This window comes from Pinus tabuliformis, chromosome 1_1, assembly GCF_031772625.1.
Source record: "Pinus tabuliformis cultivar Carrire ecotype Pingquan chromosome 1_1, CPIR1, whole genome shotgun sequence".
NCBI lineage: Eukaryota > Viridiplantae > Streptophyta > Pinopsida > Pinales > Pinaceae > Pinus > Pinus tabuliformis.
Genome location: NC_142297.1, coordinates 34,000,680 through 34,025,168, shown reverse-complemented (window position 1 = coordinate 34,025,168; position 24,489 = coordinate 34,000,680).

Below are 24,489 nucleotides of genomic sequence, written 5' to 3'. Positions count from 1 at the left end.
TCCAATCCAAACTCCCCACATCAATGCCAGTTCTCCCTGAACCATCTTGCAAGTGTTGGCATTATGATACAAGTGTTGTCCTTGATGGAAACTCACAGTACAACAGGAATATTCAGAGGTAACAGGGTAGTGATACAGAAGAACAGGAAGATGGAACTAAGGTCTACTGATCAGAATAAAGAAGGTGAAGGAAAAGGTTGATGTAAAGCAGTTTAAGAAGTATACACAGGTCCACTTAGTCAAAACAGTGTATACACGCTAGTACACAGAACAAAAAGAGCGTATACATATACACACACTCTCACAAGAGGAAAAGCGCGTACAGGTTGGAAAATCAAGGTTTTGGTCCAAGGTATTTGGTCCGAGGTATTTGGTCTGAGGTATTTGATCTGAGGTATTGGTCTGAGGTATTTGGTCCAAGGTATTGGTCCTAAGTGGTTTTGGTCTGAGGTATTGAGAAAGGCCTAAAACTATATAAGGAGGAGAAGATCATTAGGCCAGAGTGTGTAAGTGAATGGGTTTCTAAGGAATACTTCTATCTAAATTTTATTTTATGTTGCAGGGGCTATGTTGGTGATTTGATCTGAAATATTTATGTTCACTTTGATTCAATGTTGGATCAGGATCATGAGACTTGAAATGACTTATCATTGAATAATCTAATATCAGTTGGGCTAGATCTGATTATACACCTGTTTTATTATTTAAATGTCATGATCTAGGTTTGTCTGAAGTCTAGAATTACAACAAAGTTATGAGCCAATATTTGCAAATCTGTACATTGGTTCGTCTCAGTAAAAGCACATGTACACGCAGGTTCTACTCTTCCAAGTAGCGTATACAAAAGAAAAGCCTTTTTTTCTTCAGATTTAACTGATCTATCTTATCAATTATGTTGTTTTATTGTTGTCTGTCAATGAATTCTTCTTAGATCTGAATGTAAAACTAAATGCATAAGGAGTTTGGAATCTAATTGATTGATTGTATAAGTGAGAAGGGTGATCTCTGTTGTTTCCTATGTAAAGCTCTGTAAATAGACAATAGATGGTCAGTATATCACTGGTTGGTACAAACTTGATTCATAAGTTTTATGTTTCAGTAGTTTGAAGGTATACGCAGGTTTGATTACAGGAAGTAGTGTATACACACAAGTTGGGTTCAGTAAAGTAGCGTCTACATTCTGATGCATGATTTTTGAGATTACAACTGGTTCTGAATGATGATGCAAGTTTCTAGGTTCAACATAGTGTTCTGGTGACAGTGATCTGATTGTTCAAATTAACTAAATGTTGGTTGATGCATATTAAGTTTCAAAGTCTGGTGGGTCTAGTATGAAAATTTGATGAAACAAGGCCTTCATGTGTATTGTTGTGTACTAGGAGCATCCAGTATGAAAATTTATGAAACATGGTCCCTAGAGGAAGAGAGAAGGTCGTAGCCTTCTATAGGCTGATGCCTACGTACTAGTAGTCACATTGGCTAGTACAAGAGGTAGGGGATTGCAGCTCCCTTCCAGTAGAAGATGGAAAACGAGAGAAGGTTGTATCCTTCTGCAGGTGGGTGCCATAGAAAATTTTAGGGGCGAATGTTCGCCCTTTGGCGAAATTAAGGGGTTTTAAATTTTTAGTGGGCGAATATTTTGTATCATAGTACATTTTTACAAATCACCTCAAATAGCCCACCTTATTTTAAGGGAGAGGGTAAAAAAGGTAAATTTAGCCCTTGAAACTAGGAGTTACAACCTTCCATTCGCCCATTTTCAAGAATAGGTTTTATTTAAGTGAATCCTATGGGCCAAAGGCCCAAATACCATATTTATAAAAGAGGTATGGTAAATTAATAAAAATATTAATAAATGAGAGGTATGGTAAATAAATAAAACATTTTTTATATTTACTCCATAAGTCACCTTATATACATGCAAGGGTGTAAACAAATAAAAATATAAGTAAAGTGGAGGTATGGTAAATAAATAAAAATATAAATAAACTAGACGCATGGTAAACAAATAAAACCTCTTTTTATATTTAGTCCATAACCCTCATTCTATTTATGAAGGCTCAAGAAAGAGGTTTTATTTAAGTGAATCATATGGGCCAAATACCATATTTGTAAAAGAGGTATGGTAAATTAATAAAAATATAAATAAACGAGAGGTATGGTAAACAAATAAAACATCTTTTTATATTTACTCCATAAGTCACCTTATATTTACGAACACTCAAAAAATGTGTTATATTTAGGTGAAACCTATGGGCAAAATACTATGGGACAAATACCATGGACTAGATTGTTATTAATACCATGCAAAAAAACATTATTAACCCTAATATTAGTATTAATAAAAATAAAAATGGCACATGGTATTGACCCATGGTATTCACCAAAATGGCACATGGTATTGACCCATGGTATTCACCTGGAATGTAGCCTATTTAAATGGGGGAATTAAACTAGCATAGATCCATCTTTACTCTGGATCTACTAACCCCCGAGAGGTATCAAATATCGTGATATGCAAACTAGCATAGAGCGAAAAAATATTTGATCCGATCAAGAGTAAAAATGGATGTTGTAATTTAATGTATGTTAAACATTTTAGCTTGGTTAAAATAAAAAATAAAATAAAAATCAACTATTAATTTTTATAAATTACTAATAGTAATTTTTAAGCTCCAGGTTTATGATAACCCATGGTATTGACCCATGGTAATACCATGGTATTCATGTGAGCATAGACTATTTAAAGGGGAAATTCTATCATCTTAGATCCATCTTAATTCTGGGTCTACCAAGTGCTCAGAGGGATAAATAGATTTCATCCCCCTAAGAGTGGTAGATGTGGAGTTAAGATGGATATAGGTTGGTTTTTATGATAATGAAGATATTAAATAGACTTAGGAAATTATATTGTAAAAACATCTTAAGGTGAATGGTTAAAGCATAGACATTGGACAAGTACTTCTGTTTTAAACTGAAACAAATCCAGGGCTAAAAGGAATGGATTGATTGCACTAGTCATCCTTCTATAACTTTCCAACATATGCTGGAGTAAACAGATTGTAATTTGGGTAATTTTTCTAATTGCAAACAAGAACATACTTGTGTATTGGCAAGGTGGTTACGAGGTCCCTAGAAGTGATGAATTTGAATTTTTCTTGGTTTTATATATAGTATTAGGTTTTTTCTCATGCTTTCTGTGAATGGCACGGGTGAATTTTATCCTACACCCACTAGGTTATCGATATGTAATTTCGGTAATTTTGATTTCAAAAGATATTTTAAAGAAATGCAATGATTTCATTTGTGTATTCAATAAACACAAGATTTTATAATTGAGTAAAATATTCACCATGCCTGGTGAGAGATTCGCCAAAAAATTATATATACATATCATATTATTGATAAAATCGCCTTCCATTTTTCCTATATACCATGCAGATTCGCCCATTTATTATACATGTAAATTTAGGGGGGGTTCTTAAAATTTTCCCTAGTGGGTGCCTACATACTAGTATGAGTCTGCACCAGTACAAGATTGTAAAGGATTTTCTTATTATTAAAAGAAGATAGATACGACAGTAGCAGGTGGTTTTCACCCACATTAGGTTTCCACCTTAAATCTTGGTGTTCATGTGTGTTGCTTATGTGTGATGGTTTATTATGTTTTTACTGCTCTGTTTAATAAGTTATTGATGCACTAGTTAAAGATCAACACATGATAAATTGTCTAAATCTCAAGTTTTCTGGGTTTACACTGGTTTCTCTAATCATAGTTGCACGTACATGCTAGTTCACTTCACAGAAGTAGCGTATATAAATCTGTCTGAGAAAAGAAAAAAAATTGGATAAGATAATACTAATTCACCCCCCTCTCAGTATTATTTCCAACAATAGGTATATTTATCGAACATTGTTTTTACACCTGGATCATCCATCTTTCTTATAGAAATCATATTTTTGGCTAATGCAGGAATATGCAGAACACCAGGAAGTTTTCTAATCCTTCCACCTTGCAACATCAACTTGAATTTTCTATGTCCAGTGATTTCGGCCTTCCTGTAATCCCCTAAGAAGACATCACTACCATCATATTAATCATACTCGGAGAACCACTCCCTATTGGGAGTGAAGTGAAAGGATGCACTTGAGTCAATCAACCATGCCTCATGATCTACATGTGTACTTGAAGAATAATCCAAGTACACATCTCCACCTTCATCTGAGGTGGCTTTCGCCTTTGCAGAAGGAGCATCATCAGATCCCTTTCCTTTCTCAGGAGTTTTAGATTTACAATCCTTTTTGCAGTGCCCTTCATTTCCACATTTCCAACATACCTTTACAGGTTTTCCTAGAGATTTAGATCTCCCTCTAGATTTGGATCTCCAACTCGAGGATTTATTTATACTTATTTTCTAGGACTGACCTCTTACAGACAAGCCATCTGCATTCTAGCTCTCCATATTTTTCCATCTCATCTCCTTCGACAACAAGGATGTGACTATTTCATTAAACTTCAATGTAGTTGTATTGCTACCTACAGCAACAACTAGACTATCCCACAAATCTGGTAGAGAACACAATACATGGATGCACTTATCTTTATCTGAAATTTTTATATCAATAGATAACAATTGGCTTACCACAACATTAAATGCATTTAGATGCTCTCTTACTGAGTCTCCATCCTTCATCCCCATGTTATACAACTTTTTCCACAAGAACAGTTTGTTCACCATGGACTTAAATTCATACACAATCCCTAACTTGTCCCATAAATCCTTCATCATAGATTCCCCTCATACATTCAACAAAATTGAATATGAGATACACAATTGTATTGTTCTCTTTGCCTTCCTATCCAACTTCGCCTAGTCTGTTGTTGACATTTCCATTGGTTTAGTACTCGTATCTATCGTGATTCGTTGATCTTTATCCACCAACAAATCCTCCATCTTGAGCTTCCACAACTCAAAACTTTTCCCATTTAATTTTTTGATCTGTATCTTTCCATTGTTTATCATCTTCTTTCTCCACAAGAATAAATCCCACAGATCTCCCACTGTAACAGGGTCTACCACAAGCATGAGCCAAACCCCTCAGTAGCAAAGGCATACCCTTGAATCCAAAAAAACTATGACACCAAATGTAGGTTTAAAACCTATACAAAAATTACCTGCAAATGAATTCTTAAAATAGAAAGGTATACGATGGCAAGAACATAAACCAAATATACATAGAGATTTTCCCCTGGATCCTAAAATCGGGACTACTAGATTGATTTTTCATTATTTTCCTTTTGATGTTACACAATATCTATATATATATATATATATATAAGCATTCATAAACCCCAATCCATAACCCTGGATTAGAACATAATCATAGTTCCCTTCACCGGATCTACAAAATACCATGGGAAGAAAACCATCGTACACAAAACCATGTGAAAAACCCATGCACAAAACCATGGATAGGTCCTCCCACGGTCTTTGGGTCCGCCCAAATATTATTGGGTCCACATATTTTTTTTATCCCGAGGCACTTCCCCAGACCTCGTAGCCCCCTTACAAACCCCCCGATAGGGCCTAGTCATGGAAAGAATATAACACACATCCAACAATTTACTTTTTGAGAGATTTGATTTCTAAACCTTTACTAAATATAGCATTAAAATAAATATATATTAATTTGTAAGAACACTAAGAATAATAAACATTCATGCAATTGAATTCATAATTAATCAAATTTTGTAATTATAATCTATCCAAATGCTAAATTTTATAATTATGATCTATCCAAAAATAAACATAAGGTTAACTTAAACCTCTTGATAATGCTCGGACTATTAACTATAACAACAACGAAAAATTGAAGGGCTCTTCCACCTATGTAGTCGCATAAACTTGTAAATGAATATGTTTGACTTTACCTAAGTAGATGAGACATGTTCGAAAACTTAAAATAATTTTGATTTCTATGGATCATGGACAAGGCTAGTTTTGATATCATAAATTTAGCTGTCTTTTTTCTTCATTTCATTAAGCATATTTGCTTCATGTGGATGGAGAGTGAATGTAAAGGTACCTTTCAAGGTATATACTTAAGTATATGGGCACGATGGTTCGTAATTTTGACAGATTATTAATATTTTAAATAAATATGAATGCCAAGCAATTTTATTGCACTTTTTTTTTCTGGAGAAAAAAAACGAACTTTTTATATAAAAGATAAAAAGTTACAAGCAGATGCAAAAGAGCATTCAGTTCTGTGAGGACTTCTCCCTCAGCAAAAAACCAGAGAAGGATCATGCTTCTCTGAACTAGCCATGTTCTTCAAAAACTTTCAGTTCCCCTGTACCAGGTACAGGTTGCTTCCCCTTTGGGATCCAATCGCAAGTCTCAGTCTTTGTGTTACAGACCATGACTTGAACCACAACAGTACAGTTCCGTGGGCCTCCTTGAAAGGAAAACAGCCCACCAAGATAGTGACGCCCGCATACCTTGGGCAATAAGTTCATAAGTCCAGCATTTACTTGTCCATTACAAAAAGGAAACATGCGATTATATACAGAAAAGGAAAATAAACAACAACAGAAATAAGCAGCGGCGATTATGCATAAGGCGGAAGATCCGACACACGGATCTGATCATGCACTTTTTCAGTCATTTTCCATATGCCCATAGCCTGCTGCAGACCATCTTTAGATAGCTTGTCCGCGGCTTCATTTCTGTCCCTGTAGATGTGTTCAATTGAAAAAACATTAAAGGACTGTTTTAATGTCATGATCTCTTCAAGAAGTGGCCTCAACATGTAATTTTGACACCTATTGTTACCATTTACCCACTTCACTACATTCAAGGAATCTCCAAAAATCTGAATTGCGAAGATGTGCCTATGGATAAGCCAACAGAGGAGAAGTTTTAGTGCAGATAGTTCGGCATAATTGTTAGATCCGGATCCAATACCCACTGAAGCCATTAAGGAGTGAGATTCGGTTAAATGTATAATTATCCCTGCCCCAGCTGCGTTGTTCTGTGAGGCCCCATCAAAATAGGCCCACGGGATGCCTGCTCTTATTTGTTCCTCCCTGCTCTGTGGCTTTTTCTTTGAGTCCTCTGGATCAGGGATACTGGAAAAAATAGCTGAGCTTTGAATAGCTATAGCTTCTGCTGAAGGGGTACTGTCATTGAAAAGACTTCTGTTCCTGGCTAACCATACTCCCCAGCAGATAATAGGAGGGAGATTCCTCAAGTTCTCTTCTGAAGAATGGTTCCACCACTGCTCCCAAATTTTATTGCACTTACATGCCACATATTTTGGTTTTTTTATATATAATATAAATATACTTGTTTTTCTATATGCATATTATTTCTTAGCTTACAATTTATTTAAGCTCAAATAATATGCATGTTTCAATATTTTTCCAATTTTAAAAGTGTTAAACATTGACAAAAATAATGGACATCAAATTAAGGTAAGTGTTCATTGCATTTATTATTCATAATAATGTACATTTACACTTTTCCTTGTGACCCTTGGTCTTCACATACCAAGTGGTCTCTTGGACTCCGGTGATTGTTCACATTCCACACCAACCCTTAGCAAATTAGATGTCCAACACTACCCCCTTAATTTGAAGGGGAATACATGAGTCCAAGAAGAGAGCTTTAATACAAAAATACAAAAATGTAAGATAATAATAAGTTGAATGTGCTCTCTAAGATGATGGAATAAGGTGGGAGAACTTGAGGTCTCAACCGTCGATGGTTTAAAGATTACCACCAACATTGGAATGCTCACTACATTTTTTGGAACTCTTCCAAATATAGCAAGAAGTTGAAGTATTATGCTAGAGGAAGTGCTCCTTAATGCTTTGAAGAGGTAGACCTTAAACCTAGAAAAGGGAGGCTTGCAGCCTGCGATGTTTTAAGGCCACCAACCAAAGGTATGCTTAGGGGATTTTATATCTCTGGATACAACTCTAAATTAGCTAGGTATGGTTGTCTCTAGTTGTAGGCTCAAGCAGCAGGTTCAGGTTGTGGCTCAGGCTCGCTTGATGTATCTTTGAAACTTGTAGAAGACCATCAATTGCCCCCTATTAGATACAAGGTGAGAAGATGAAGAAAACTCAACTGCAAGACTTTTCATTGCACATGAACAAATTTTGTGATATGACTTAAATATCTTCTTAGTTGTTAAATCCCATTGCAAAGAAATGATCCATCCAATGTGAATCTTTGTTCTTGTAGGAGACTTGTTTTTGAAGCATATGTTTGAGGATTGAGTGTGCTAGCCACAATGCTTGCACTAGTAAAGATCAAAACAATGATCCTTCACATGGCCAACTCAATCACATTGTTGGAATTTTACAATATGTAGCTACTTTGGAAGAGGAATAAGATCTAAAACAATTGAAGATGAACTACCATGAAGAAACCCTACACTTTGAAATTTGATTGGATTTGAATAGTCTAGAGTATGAAAGGATGCCTCTTTATCATATCCAAGACATGTCTTGTGCTTGTTGTTGACAAGCTCTTCCCAATGTATGATTATGGACTTGGGAAGTGTAGGCTAAATTTCTGCTTCTGCATACACAATTGCTCCTGAAGTTGGCACTTCATGGGGATCAACCTCAACTTTATTGACTTCATCAATTGCTAGCTGCTGGTTGGATTCTATTTCAAATTCAAATAGGTGATTGTTTTTAACAATAAATATATCATAATGATGACTATGATGTTGTAACTCATCTTATTGAAGTTGTGATTCAAGCTGCAAAAACTCAATCTTTTCTTGTGCATTTTGCAAGTAGGTTCGAATGTTAAAGAGAGAGGTTTTGCTAACTTTTACCATACCATTAATAGAGGAGAGTATCAGAGTATTCAATAACTCTAATACTTCATCAACTTTGGCCATTTTCTCAGCAAATGATAAGATAATATAAAATCCTTAGTGTTAAACCCCAAATCAATGCACAAAATCTGTTTAGTTAGTGCAATAAATGGGCACAAAGCAACTCCAATAAGACACTTCCAGCCAAGAAAACACTATAGAACAACCCTTAAACTCTTTGACTTGCAATATAAAAAAATATTATTATTATATAAGCCAACTCTCATATAAACCATGTCGCATATATATAACTTGAATGGATTAGCACTTACACCTCAAGCTCTAGAAAACCATAAAGTGATATAACTATCACCTTTGAAATGGACGTATTTTTAGTTATTGTGCTATATAGAGCTTTGAATCTATTTCCATCAGGCCCTGCAATGAATTAACCATGTTCCCAACTTCTAGCTCTGAAAACTAGAACACTTGATTGTGTTTAGCTTTCCATCTTTTCTCTTATGAATAATTATCATTAGACCATGGGGTCCAATCCTTAATCTCCTCGCAAAACTTAAAGGAATAAAAGTGTGACTTCCACAACTCGACAAAGTTGGCACTGACCATTGAAAATATAATTTATTGCTACACACAACCACCCTGCGATACATATTCAAGCTCATTCGAGGTTGGAATTTTTTGATTTAGATAGAAATTTCCTTACAGAGGATTAATATTTTAGCCACAATGTGAATAAACCTTGGAAGAAGGTACATTGATGGGTACCAATGGATAAATGCCAACACCAAAAATGCAAGAAAAAATGGCTCAAATGTTGATAAATAGTAAGAAAAATCTCGATGGAGAAGTGGATGCCTTTGGCCAAGCGATTGCTCAGATTATAGTGGTGCATATATGTGAAGGTATCAAGTTATAGGACAATTTTCAAAGTAGAAATGTTAAGGTTTGAGATAGGAAGCTCAATAGCACATTTAGACTATTCAACGCATTATTCAAAATATTTAGTAATGGCCATCAATATCTTACACTGAAATGGCTTGCGAAAAGAGCAATACAAATCTTATTCTCCAGAAAATGTCAAAAAATAGGTTCACTTCACACAAGTGTTGATTCTTATGATTTGACAGTGTATCAAGGGTTGAAAGATGAGAGAGAGCCCAAAAATGACAAAATAGATTTCAAAGGCATTTTCTTCAATGCAAAGGCCCGAAGTAATAAAGACAGTCAACCACATACAACTATACACTTAGTGCTTCCAGCTCACATATAACACTAATATCTGCAGGTGTGGCCAATGCTCCTTCAATTCTTAGCTCAAATATATATAGCAATGCTTGTATAAACCAATGTCTATCACAAATACTTTACCAATGCATCGACCAGGAGTTTTAAACCATGCACAAAGACACCACAAACAATGTAGTCATGGAGATGCTTGCATCATCGCATTGTAACAATGAATCTTCCCACTATTCAAACACAAAGATAACCTTTGGATGAAGAAAGGAGAAAGAGCATACAACTTTCGTTGATTTGTAGGAATAGGTCTAAGTGGGAGCATGAAAATGACAAAGAGCATTAGAGTTTCAATCATTAGCAGTGGAGCGTTAGGGTTAAGTGATGGTAGAGTCACAGATCTTAGTGATGGTCGGTATGAGGGGCATTGTTATGCACAATTCAAGAATATATAATTAAGAAAATTCAGGCTTTGACCATAATTAAGACAATTCAAGTTGTCGAATTAACTTAGCATCCATAATGGAAAATACAGAAGTCATACAAAATAAATAAGTTGCAGACCTGACAACCTTTAATTTGGTGAGGATGGGTAGCGCTGACAAATTCTAGGCAGAGTGGCATAAATGTTCACTTTGACAGGTAGAGCACGAATAGAAATTGGCCTGTATAAAGCGAAATTTTGAGACAGGGAAGAGCTCACTAGAGAGAAGTGGTAGGTGAACCAAAATGCTCAGGATTATTCAAGAAACCGTGAGCTCTGATACCATGTTAAACATAGAAAAAAATAATGGACAACAGATTAAGATAAGCATTCATTGCATTTATTATTCACAATAATATACATTTATACATTTCCTTGTGACCCTTGGCCTTCACATACCAAGTGGTATCTTGGACTCTGGTGACTGTTCACATTCCACACCAACCTTTAGCAGATTAGGTGTCCAACAAAAAGTAAATGGTAAAGGTTGTTAATTGTTTTATTTAATGTGGTTCAAGTAATTCTCTCTTTATTACAACTCATTAGGCTAGCATGTTTCAATCTTTTTCGAATTTTAAAAGTAAATGGTAAAAGTTGTTAATTGTTTTATTTAATTTGATTGAAGTAACTTTTTATTATTATAATTGATTAGGATAGATATATCTTAGGTATTACTAAGTATATGTTTCCTTAGTTTTCAATATGGAAAAATGCTACCAATGTAATAGTGGACAACTTGCTTGGTGTGCCTCTAAGCTCTTGTGATTTGTGGTTAGGAGTTTTTTTTCTCTAATGAGAATTTAAATAGTAACACTTATTATTTCTTTATTAAGCTTGTGGGATAAATTTATTAATCCTAGCCATATTATTCTAAATTTTGCCCCATCACCATTGAAACCTCATTTGTGTAAAACAAATTATAGACTACAGAGTTATCCTAGATTTCAAAAGAACAACGTGAAGACATGATGAATCTATCGAGTGTAATAGAAGCTCCCTATTCTGAGTAACCTCAAAAGTTCATGAGAATGAACATCATTGTGCTTCTCAACATGCGATAATAATAAACCTTTTAGTCTAGGGATGAGAAAAGATGAAAACCTCATTTGTGTAAAATAAATTATGGACCACAAAGTTATTGTAGAATTCAAAAGAACATTGTGCATGCATGATGAATCTATCAAGTGTAATACAAGCTTCTCAGCTTCATGAGAATGAACATCATCAAGTGTAATACAAGCTTCTCAGCTTCATGAGAATGAACATCATCAAGTGTAATACAAGCTTCTCAGCTTCATGAGAATGAACATCATTGTGCTTCTCAACATGCGATAATAATGAAACTTTTAGTCTAGTGATGACAAAATATGCACACTTTGGCAACAAAGTGCAACATGTTAAGGAATTTGGCAATTTATATTAGCAAAGACCCCACTCTTCAACCTCCATCAAATGTTGGTTAGGAGGAGGCAATAAATTAGTATGTAGGTTTCCTTTAGAGATGTTTAAGTGTAGTTTTTAAAAGTTAAATTAACATATTTAAATTAAGGTAATAATTATGGAGGTTTATACCTTTATTTTACCTAAAAGCTATCTTCAAATTGTGATGCAGGTAATTAGTACATTTGTGTGCTTAAAGGAGCATGTAATTTTTTTTTCTTTTTTAAGTAAAAAAGATTATGCATTGTCATTAATGCACCAAAAAATTAAATAAAAAAGGAGAGAAATTTCATTCTATAAAAGCTATTTAAATATAATTTTGAACCATAATCTATTATTAATCTAAAAGTTAGAAGTACAAAAGAAATTTGTTCATACATAATAAATGACTTTTTTATCTATACCAATATTCAATGTTATAAACGTTAAAATCATTTAAATATATAGATGATTAATAAAAAGATTATATAAAAAGTAAAAACCCACCCTTATATTTGTAATGCCAACAAAATTAACACTAAAACACATCAATATGTTACATTATGTTACATTCATGTGATAAAAAATGATGTGTACAAATAGTTTTACTAATTATTACAGCGGTGCTCCAACTAACATAACAACACAATTTTCATCAACTATATTGTTATTCTTAATATTACAAAAAAAACTCTATGATGTGAAGTGACATATATACATTGGTGCTCAATAATAATTAAATAAATGTAATCAAATAATATGTTTCCATGTTTTGAATATACTGTATGCTTTTAATGTGCGTAAATTTTGGTGTCTTATATAATATGTGTTGGTGAGTGAGATTTTTTGAAAATTTATTTCAATGGCGTAATATTAATTTTTTATAAAAATATCTAATATATAATTATAAGAAAAAAAATTAATAATAAAAATGACATATATTTATAATATATAATAATAAAAAAGTTTTTGGAAATATATTTATCATACATCTTAATAAAATAGTAAGAAAACATAAACAAAAATAAAAATCTATTTATATAAAACATAATATCTAACTTATATTATTTATAAAAACCATCTAAATTTTATTAGATAAAAATGATTATTTTACTAATACTAAATATGACATTGCTTTATAATTAAAATCGTAAAATTACAAAATTATTAGATATAATTTTTTTAACATATATAAACTCTTTAAAATTGTAAAAAGATAGAAGAAATATATTTTATTATATAATCATTTTTTAAAATTACATTTACCCTTATAAAATTCATTTTCACTCTGTCCTTCTTTACAACTTTAGTAAGTCAATTTTGTGATTTCCTTAAATTGCATCGGCCATTATAAAATATATTTTCCACTTATCCCTCTTTCCTATATTGATTCAGAAGAGCGTTCTGTATAAAGTCTTAACACATACAATAGGATTTTTCTCTAATAATGTAATAATCAAGTTGCTGCTGTTTCAGAACTAAAGTTGTTTCTAAGGATACATCATGCGCATATACGTTTGTGTTTACATATATTTTGGTGTATATGCTTGGATTGCATTTGGGTTTTGCTGGCATATATCTTGGAGTACGTTCCTGGATTATAATCAGTTTGCTGCTGCTTCATAACTAAAGATGTTTCTAAGGATACATACTTACGGTATGTATACTTTTGTGTGTATATATATTTTGGAGTACGTGCTTGGATTGCAATTGGGTTTTGCTGGTATATATCTTGGAGCATGTGTCTGGATTGCGTTGGGATCTTGCTTTTACAAACGTGCATGTCATCGGTTTGATATTCTGCCGAGACGGCATTGCAGAAGGGTACTGTATATATATATATATATATATATATTGTGTGTATATATGTCATTGCTTGTTTGTCCATTTTTGAACACTATCAGATTTTCCATTTAGTGGGAACTGGACACTGATTCTACCCTGGCCCAAATGGATCTGAACACATCTGCAGAAATTGCTGAAATGACAACTGGTAATCACCATTATTAATGGATACTGTTATCGGAACATGTGTGGTCGAGTGAGTAGAACGTGACGTATGAATGTGAAAGCTAGAAAAATATTGTATCAAGGAATTGTTGGGAAGGGGTTCAATTATGAAAAGCAAAGTGGGGTCGTTTACACAGGCTTTTGCGCCCCGACTTTTTATCCGGCCACCTTTTTATTTTCCTTTCCAAGTGCGCGTCATCATCTTGTTCATCGAATCGGCAGGCCTCTGATCACACAGGTTGCACTGTTCACTGCGTCAGCCAGCGCGTGAACACCACGCACGTACAGCCAGTGTTACTTGATTTATAAAAAACCAATCAGATTAGAATTTTACTATAAGCTAGTGGTGTAGGAGGATATAAGCAATATGAAAGTAAGTTCATTATTTATTCTGTCTTTTTGAATTTTGGTGTAGTATACTCAATATGAAAATAAGTTCATTTATTTTGGTCTTTAGAATTTTGGTGTTTGGAACCAATTTACAAATAGTCTCACCAGTTCTTACCAAGCACTTTGATGTGATCGTTTTGAAAATAAATAAAAATACTTATCATCCAATTTTTTTAGGTGATTAGAAGCATAAGTCATTGGGCTAATTTTATATTAACTTCATGATTCCTATAACTATTATTTTATTTTTAATTCTAACCAATATCGCTCTAACTCCTAGCTACTTAAATAGACAGAAATTTAAATCTCAAAATTTCTTAATACATAATACATCATTTTGATAACCATCTAATAATTCTCTCAAATCATAACTGACTTTACCTTTTGTTTGGTGGTATCACTTACGGACCAGAAATAAAAATTTCCAAATACTCTCCCTTGCGCACTGTGCTACATTTAACTACATAATTCCTTTGACAATATTCATTTATTGGCATTCATTCCTTTGCAATTTAAACAATATTCATTTATTGGCAATCAGTCCTTTGCAATTTAATGATGAACCTTTCGTGTTACACAGTTTAGTGGCGGACCTTTCCCGTCCCCTAACTCCTGCCTTTATTCCATGATTGCCATTTTGTCCTTGAAAATCACGGGTAGATTGATTTGAGGAGGACTAAATTGAAGTTACATTGCACAGTAATTCCATCATTTGCCCTTTATCTATTTATGGGTAATCTGTCCTTTGCAATTTAATGATGGACCTTTCCTGTGAAACAATTTACTGGCTGGCCTTTCCCGTCATATCACTCCAATTTGTCGTTGCAAATCACGGGATAAATTGGTTTGAGATCGAGTCACTCGAATTAACAGTGCGCAGTATAACGAGGTCATTTTTGGGCTCTTTTCTCGGAATATCAGAATTAGGAAAATTTAGGGTTTTCCAGTGGTTGATTTTTATATTATCCGGTTGTCCAATGATTTTTGATGATATTAATTTATTTTTTATTTTTATTTTATATTTAAAAATACAATTAAACATGGAACTGGCAATCCCTGCAAAATTGTGACTGAATTATATACCTTAAAAAAAACCAAGTGGTAAGACTATACCAATTAACATTACACTGATTATTATTAAAAGTGCCATGCACATTAATTGATACTCTGAGGTCTATAATTTATATAAGTGAATTTGATGAAGGTTATTTGTTATTTATGTCTTACATTTTATACAGATTCATGAGGACAAATGTCAAACCATAGGTATAATTAGAACAATATACTTAGACTATTGTTCTAGATATAACAATGTTATTATTTTTAAATGTGCATAATTAACGAGATATAACAATGTTATTATTTTTAAATTTGGATAATTAACCAGATATAACAATGTTATTATTTTTAAATTTGGTTGATTTACAATGTAGAATATCTTTCATATAAATTGTCTTTTCAAATATTTATATTTTTTTATATGTTAATTTACCATGTTATTACACTTAAATTTGGATGGTTAAAAGGTATATGGTCTTTCACATTAATTGTCTTTTCAAGGATTTGTATTTTTTTAAGATAGATAATATGGTAATTTATATTAGTAAATATGTTATTTCAAGTCACCTTTTAGTGACTACTATTTCAAAGTCATCGAATGAGTTTAATTTTTTTTTACTTATAAATAAATAATAGAAATTTAGGATAAATAACTTAAATGTTTAGACCTCAAATCTTTAGTTTTAATTTTACTTTTTTTTATTATCATTATTCAAATATGTTTAAAAATGATATAGATATTTTGTGAAGAGTCAAATTTCAAGGTTGTGACTATTATAATAAAAAAATTATTAGTTAGTAATAAATTTATTAAATGGAGAAAAAATCAAATCTTTTAAGTTTTGAAACCATTTACATTTCAAAATGAAAACTATAACTTTGATTAATGTTAGAATATTTACATTTGTATTATATTATGCATTGCATCTATTTCTATCCATATTTGGTATCTTTTTATTTAGTAGCTTTTATATGGGGCGCGTTCATACACATATTTTTTATTAATGTTAGAATATTTATATTTGCATTATATTATACATTGCTTATATTTCTATTTATATTTGGTATCTCTTTATTTAGTAGTTTTTATATTAGAGACACACACACCCTTTGATTAATGTTCAAATCTTTATATTTGTATTATATTATACATTGCTTATATTTTTATCTATATTTGTTATCTCTTTATTTAGCAGTTTTTATATGGGACACACATACACATTTGATTAATGTTAGAATATTTATATTTGTATTATATTTTGCATTGCTTATATTTCTATCTATATTTGGTATCTCTTTGTTTAGTAGTTTTTATGTGGGACACACACACAATTTTTCTATTCCATATTTATATTTGGAGAGAGATACAAAGAGATATTATCCAATCATAATATCTTTTTATCATATTAAGTGATTTGTTATAAGTATTATATTTTCATTCAAGCTAATATATAATGGCATAAATTTATTGACATAACAATCGCCCTATCATATAGGGTTGTAGGACTAGTGAATTTTAACAGAGATATAGTATCTCTTGATTAAGGCCTAATAGACTTAGTGTCTAACATCCAAATTATTTAAACTAGCATCTATCTATTTTATCCATTTATTAAGCACCAATATGCTTCCAATGACTCACAAAAGAATGAACACAAGTCCAATAATATTTACTGCAATTTCCACTTGACAACATATATAGAATTGAGCATGCATTGCTAGAGGATTGCATGCACCCTTTTGTGCCTTACACACACTCACTTAAAAGGTGTCACAATATTTGCACATGTGGAATATTATCTATAGCACATGTAATGTAATATTCCATGCACATTTTCACAAAGTCAAAGAATGAATCAAAGCCATATAGAGATTGTGAACCAAATGCCTTGAAAATGATAAAAAGTACATAAATAACAATCTACTTTGAGGGAAAAACCTCCTTTTACGATGAATCAGTCCACACGAGAAGATTAGACCATTTTAAAGTTAGGTATCTGTTGTAACATGATTAGTTTTGATCATTTAAATTTGCTGATATAATAGGTTTTAGTAGTTTAGAAATAATAAATGGGTCTGCAAGAGTAAATGTGCCCTCAAAATGTAAATTTAAGTTTCATTAGCTAGTTGATTTAGTTAATCGTGCATTTAAACATGATTAAAATGATGTAATAAAGTAAATTCAAACATGGTTTACAAACCTCTAAGAACGAATTTTCAAAAAATGAAAGAGGTTTTTGTTTATAACATCCTCATGTATAAAAACCTCTCTCAGTTTTGTAACAGCTATTATGGATTGGGAGATCCAAATGCATCTTTGAAGGAATGTTTTCCAGAAATTTCCTGTTTTAGTCACCTTTTTGCAGAGGACAATGCGACTAAACAAAGATGAATATTTGGAAACTGGAAGAGATTTTGGTTCATAATATTCCAGAATACAAAAACCTATCTTACTTTTCACACAGGTGTCAGGGGTTGGTATATACACTCTCATCATGTTTAGCCTATTTTTCTGACTATGCAATGTCCTATTTAAGCCACCTTTTTGTAGAAACTATTGTGGATAATCAGAGATGATTCTTGAGAAACTGAAGGAGAATTATGTTCATAAGATTCTCAAGTACAATAACCTACTTCATATTTTACTCATCTATTACATAATCAGAGATACAAGTACATATTCACAACCTATTTTTTGGACTGTATAAATTCCTTTTTAGACATCTTCTTGCAGAAAGTATTGTGAACAGCTGGAGCCGAAGTTTGGGAAACTGAGAGAGGTTTATCTTAAGAACATATTCATATACAATAACCTCTCTCAATTGTTACAGAACTATCTTGGATTGAGATATACAAAGGCATGATTGGACCCTATTTTGCATGATTTCGGGAGGAAAATGCTCAAAGACAGTTAGGCCACCTCATCAACTAAGAGTTGCAATTCAATTCGAATTTCTCTTTTCTGTAAACAAAAATGCATAATGATAGTACCAAGTAGATACATTAGTTTTTAATGTCCTATATTTCAGTTCTATTTGTGTAAAATAGTTTAAGATATTTGTAAACAAATCTTGATATGTTTTCAAGATATTTTAGTTTAAAATTTGTATAAATACTTCATCAATTGAAGTAATTGGGGTTGGCTTTTGATGCCGGGACTCTTCACTCTGTAATAAGGCTTTTGTTGTAGTTTTTCTAATGAAAGCCTTACGACTCTAGTTTTGATAGAATTTTGTGCTTCGAGTACGTTTTTCCAGTTTTTCAAATCTTATTTCTACACATGATAAAAGTGTTTATAGGAAGGTCTGTAAAATCATAACCTTTAGAAAGAAATTAGCTTATTGGACTATTTGTCCAAGATAACTCCTCTTTAACTGGTTTTCTTTTTTGCTTTCTGATAGCCATTAAAATATATTAGCTTATTGGACTATCTGTCTAAACTAGCTCCTCTTAGAATTGGTTTCAGTTTGGCCTTCTTGAATACTCTGAATATGTTTTGTTGGGCTGTAGAAATCTTCTACACGCATCCAAATTTTTCTAGTTGTTCAGTAGTCAGTTTGATTGCTCAATTATTAGGAATCCCCTTACATTCTTCTACCATAATTCTTGAAAAAGCTAAGTCATTCTGTCAAGCTGGAAGCTGACACTTTCAGGAGGGACGCTATGAGAGAGGCCTTTAATCATGATTAGGGATTGTCATTGATTGCCAACCACCCCCAATTAAACCCATAAATCTGGCCATTGTGCTTCAAAGGCTGTTGTTCAGTCACAGGTGAGCCTTGTAACAACTGAGGGAGCCTCCTCTGGTTCAAGGGCCAGCTTGAACCTAAAGGCTGGTTGAGTTGGTTTCTTGGCATAGTTTTTGCAGCCAAGGACTGCCTATGGGAAACAAGTACAACATTTGGCACCGTTGCCAGGGAGCAAAGTAACAAAGATCTTTCTCTGGGGAACGATAAAGTTTAGATCTATTTCTTGCTGGTGAACAAGGAATAGGCATTTGTATTGGTTGCATTATTTTCACCTCGCGACTCCACTTTGTCAGATGGCGATTCCACTGGATTACCGATCCCACTCTTGTTTTGAAATTTCAACTTCCTTTATTGCTATGCAAGGTTCATTAATACTTGCAATCAACAGTATATGTCCTTCCCTCTCAGCCATGGTCAGAAATCTAAAATGTCTACAGAGGATGAAACTTTTAAAGTACACTTGTGAGTATAAGTTTTCCATTGGATTTCATGTTCATATTGTATATATTCTTCATATTTTCAGCTGTTGGCAACTTGGTTTGTTAATAAATCCACTCCACACTTGGTTACATTGGAAGGCATATTACACCTAACAATGTAAAGTTTTTCAGTTCAGTTAGATAGAGGTGTGGGATTTATTAGCTACTTTCAGATTTAGGGTGTAGTAGATCTACAATTGTTTCAGTTATATTTCAAGATTGCAGTATTAAGTTTGGTTTGGTTGAGTGCAATGACTTCCAAGGGATTAACTGATTAACTCCATAGCCCGTGAATTAGGAACTCTTGTACTTATTTCCACTTACATTGTCAATTTTTTCACTTCAGCAGTTTTCAAGTTTTAGATTTCAGTGTGAAAGAGTATCCGAATTAGTGTAGGCATATGGTTGCAGTGTGCAGTGGCAGAGTATTGAAATGACAACATTGATCCATGGCAAACCAGTGGTTGGTGTTTTTATGGTATGACTCCATGCCCAACACTAAAGACAACTAGTCTACTAGTTCTCTACATCCCACAAGGGGAAGCAGTCCCCATTAGAGCCGATGTTGTAACATGATTAGTTTTGATAATTTAAATTTGTTGATATAATAGGTTTTAGTAGTTTAGAAGTAATAAATGGGTCTGCAAGAGTAAATGCGCACTCAAAATGTAAATTTAAGTTTCATTAGCTAGTTGATTTAGTTAATCATGCATTTAAACATGATTAAAATGATGTAATAAAGTAAATTCAAACATGGTTTACAAACCTTTGAGAATGAATTTTAAAAAAATGAAAGAGGTTTTTGTTTATAACATCCACATGTACAAACACCTCTCTCAGTTTTGTAACATCTATTATGGAGTGGGAGATGAAAATGCATCTTTGAAGGAATGTTTTCCAGAAATTTCCTGTTTTAGTCATCTTTTTGCAGAGGATAGTGTTACTACAAAAAGATGAATATTTGGAAACTGGAAGAGGTTTTGGTTCATAAGATTCCAGAATACAAAATCCTATCTTACTTTTCACACAGGTGTTACGGGTTGGTATATACACTCTCATCATGTTTAGCCTATTTTTTTGACTGTGCAATGTCCTATTTAAGCCACCTTTTGGCAGAAACTATTGTGGATAATAAGAGATGATTCTTGAGAAACTGAAGGAGGTTTGTGTTCCTAAGATTCTAAAGTACAATAAACTACTTCATATTTTACTCAACTATTACATAATCAGAGATACAAGTACATATTCACAGCCTATTTTTTGGACTGTGTAAATTCCTTTTTAGACATCCTTTTGCAGAAAGTATTGTGAACAGCTAGAGCTAAAGTTTGGGAAACTAAGAGAGGTTTACCTTAAGTACATATTCATATACAATAACCTCTCTCAATTGTTACAGAACTATCTCAGATTGAGATATATGAAGGCATGACTGGACCCTATTTTGCAGGATTTCGGGAGGAAAATGCTCAGAGACAGTTAGGCCACCTCATCAACTAAGAGTTGCAATTCAGTTCAAATTTCTCTTTTTTGTAAACATCAATGCATAATGATAGTGCCAAGTAGATACATTAGTTTTTAACGTCCTAGATTTCAGTTCTATTTGTGTAAAACAGTTTAAGATATTTGTAAACAAATCTTGATATTTTTTCAAGATATTTTAGTTTAGAATTTGTATAAATACTTCATCAATTGAAGTAATTGGGGTTTGCTTTTGATGCCAGGACTCTTCACTCTATAATAAGGCTGCTATTGTAGTTTTTCTAATGAAAGCCTTACGGCTCTAGTTTTGACAGAATTTTGTGCTTCGAGTATGTTTTTCCAGTTTTTCATATCTTATTTCTACACATGATAAAAGTGTTTATAGGAAGGTCTGAAAAATCATAACCTTTAGAAAGAGATTAGCTTTGGACTATTTGTCCAAGATAACTCCTCTTTAATTGGTTTTGTTTTGTGCTTTCTAACAACCATTAAAAGAGATTAGCTTATTGGACTATCTGTCTGAAATAGCTCCTCTTAGAATTGGTTTCAGTTTGGCCTTCTTGAATACTCTGAATATGTTTTGTTGGGCTATAGAAATATTCTACACGCATCCAAATTTCCCTAGTTGTTAAGTAGTCAGTTTGACTGCTCAATTATTAGGAATCCCCTTACATTCTTCTACCATAATTCTTGAAAAAGCTAAGTCATTCTGTCAGGCTAGAAGCTAACACTTTCAGAAGGGACCCTATGAGAGAGGCCTTTAATCATGATTAGGGATTGTCATTGATCGCCAACCACCCCCAATTAAAACCATAAATCTGGCCATTGTGCTTCAAAGGCTGTTGTTCAGTGATAGGTGAATAGCGTTAAACAAAGCCTCGTAACAACTGAGGGAGCCCCCTCTAGTTCAAGGGCCAGCTTGAACCTAAAGGCTGGTTGAGTTGGTTTCCTAGCGTAGTTTTTGCAGCCAAGGACTACCTACGGGAAACATGTACAACATTATCCTATGCACACACACACACACACATGACACAAAAGTTACAATTATAATTAAAAATGTATAACCAATCACTCTAATATAATAATTAAAATATAACTCAATATCTAGGGATTTACATGAGGCTTTATTCTTAACATGGGATTTTTTCTAGGGATTAACATGACCCTCCCCTTCAAACAAGTTCTTTCCTCAATGCTTGACTAACTATGAGTGTTTCTGTATGAATAACTCATCTTATCATGCCAGATCTTCCATTGGTAGGTTCTGCCATTTGATGAGGTACTCAATAATTGCTCTATTTCATAAATACTTAATCCTTGTTTCAAGAATTGTTTATAAATCTAGTATGGTTTTCCATTCTTCATTAATCTTTGGTAAAATAATTTGAGTTGAGATCTTATCACCAATTACCTTCTTTAAGCAAGAAACATCGATGACTAGATGTACATACAAATATGGAGGAAATTCCAATTTGTAAGCTATACTTCCAATTCTCTACAACACCTTACAAGGGCCATAATTTTGGGTGCTAATTTGTTGTCCTTATTTTATTTCTTAAGGGGTATTCATTCATATGGTTGTAATGGGATATCCTCAACTTCAAATCTTCTATCATTGTGATGTTGATATTCTTATTGTTTCATCCTGTTTTGTCACATAACCAAGTTGCCTTTCAATAGTTTGAGAACCTCTTCTTGCTTCTTATGTGATCGTCCATTAAATTTAACCTTTGTAATCCCTTTCAAGGGTAATTTGATGGATGGAGCATAATATTTGTAAAGTTCAATAAATGGGGAAATTCTCTATGAAATATGCAAGGATGTGTTGTACCACCATTCTACCAAAGACACCATCTTGACCCATTCCTTTTGTTTATCAGATGTAAAGCAATAAAGACATCCTTCTAAGGATTTATTCACAATCTCAATTTTCCAATAAGATTAAGGATGTGGAGATGAGTTGTGAGCCAATTGATTACCTAAAAAGTAAAATAAGTCATTTAAAAATTTTCTAGTGAACAATGGATCTTTATCACTTACAATAATCTTTTTGTAGCTTTTGAATTGTTTCCCATATGTTACTATGATCCAGATTGGATCATTATATTGTTTTTCATCTATCTCTTATGAATATAATTCATATAAAAATAATAAATATAAATATAAATATAATAATAATAAATAACAATTAATTAACTAATAGTTAGTTAATTAGTAATGAAGAGGCATGTCTTAGAGACATGACCATTCATGAAAGGGCACCTGCCTAAGGTATATAAGTAGGCCCTCATTCTCATTTGAAATCATCTCATACCGTGTCAACTCTTTTATACAATATACAATATAAAATTACTTTTCATACTATGGATGTTTACATCTTTGAAATATTTTGAAGATTACTCTGTTGCATATACGAACCTTGTTTGTTACATTGGTCTCAGAGTCATGTTCTTTGTTCCTGACCATTCGTCATTAAAGTTTCGTCAATCTAGTTGTCGTTGCGATCAGACGTTTCTCTATAAGAGTTTGGAGTTTCTCTATTTCGTAATTGGCCTTTGGCCATAAATAATAGTAATAATAATAATAATAAATCATGGATTTTTTTTAAATATAATTAAAAAAAAAAATAGAAAAAAGGGGGAATTAGAAAGAAAGAAAAAATAGATAAAAAAAAATTAATAGAAATTAAAAAAGTTTAAAAAATATGCAAAACAAATATACATATTAAATAAATAAAAAAAAGTGAATTATATATTAAAAAAAAAGTGAAGCATATATTAAAAAAACAGTTTTATTAAAAAAAAAAAATGGAGCCAAATTCAAGAATAAAGGAAGGAAGATTGTCCTATAAAAGTATTCCAATTGTAGATTTTAGATTATTTACGTTAAAAGGTTGTATCCAAAGGAAAGAGATTAGTATCGATATTAATCCAAACATCGAGGATAATTACGTCAATATTAATTTGGCAAATCAATTATTAGTTCTAGAGCCAAACATAAACGAATGAAAAGGTCTTTTTAGCAAAAAAGAATATAAAATTAATGATTTATAAGTGACAGTTGATCATTATGAGTATATATCTCAATTTCGTGTCGTAACTATGCTTGACAAAGGGGTTGCCATAATTCTCGATCAACTTTGGTTCAAGGAATTAGGCATGTTCATTTTAAACACACAAAAAAAATTCTTGATGTTCCCTTACAAGAAGAAGATGGTCACGTTCCAAGACATGATAACAAAATCAGAACTAATAATGTCTTCATCAAAATATCTTAAGGACATTTCGAAACTAATGGTTCAATATAATCCAGAAATAGTATCAAA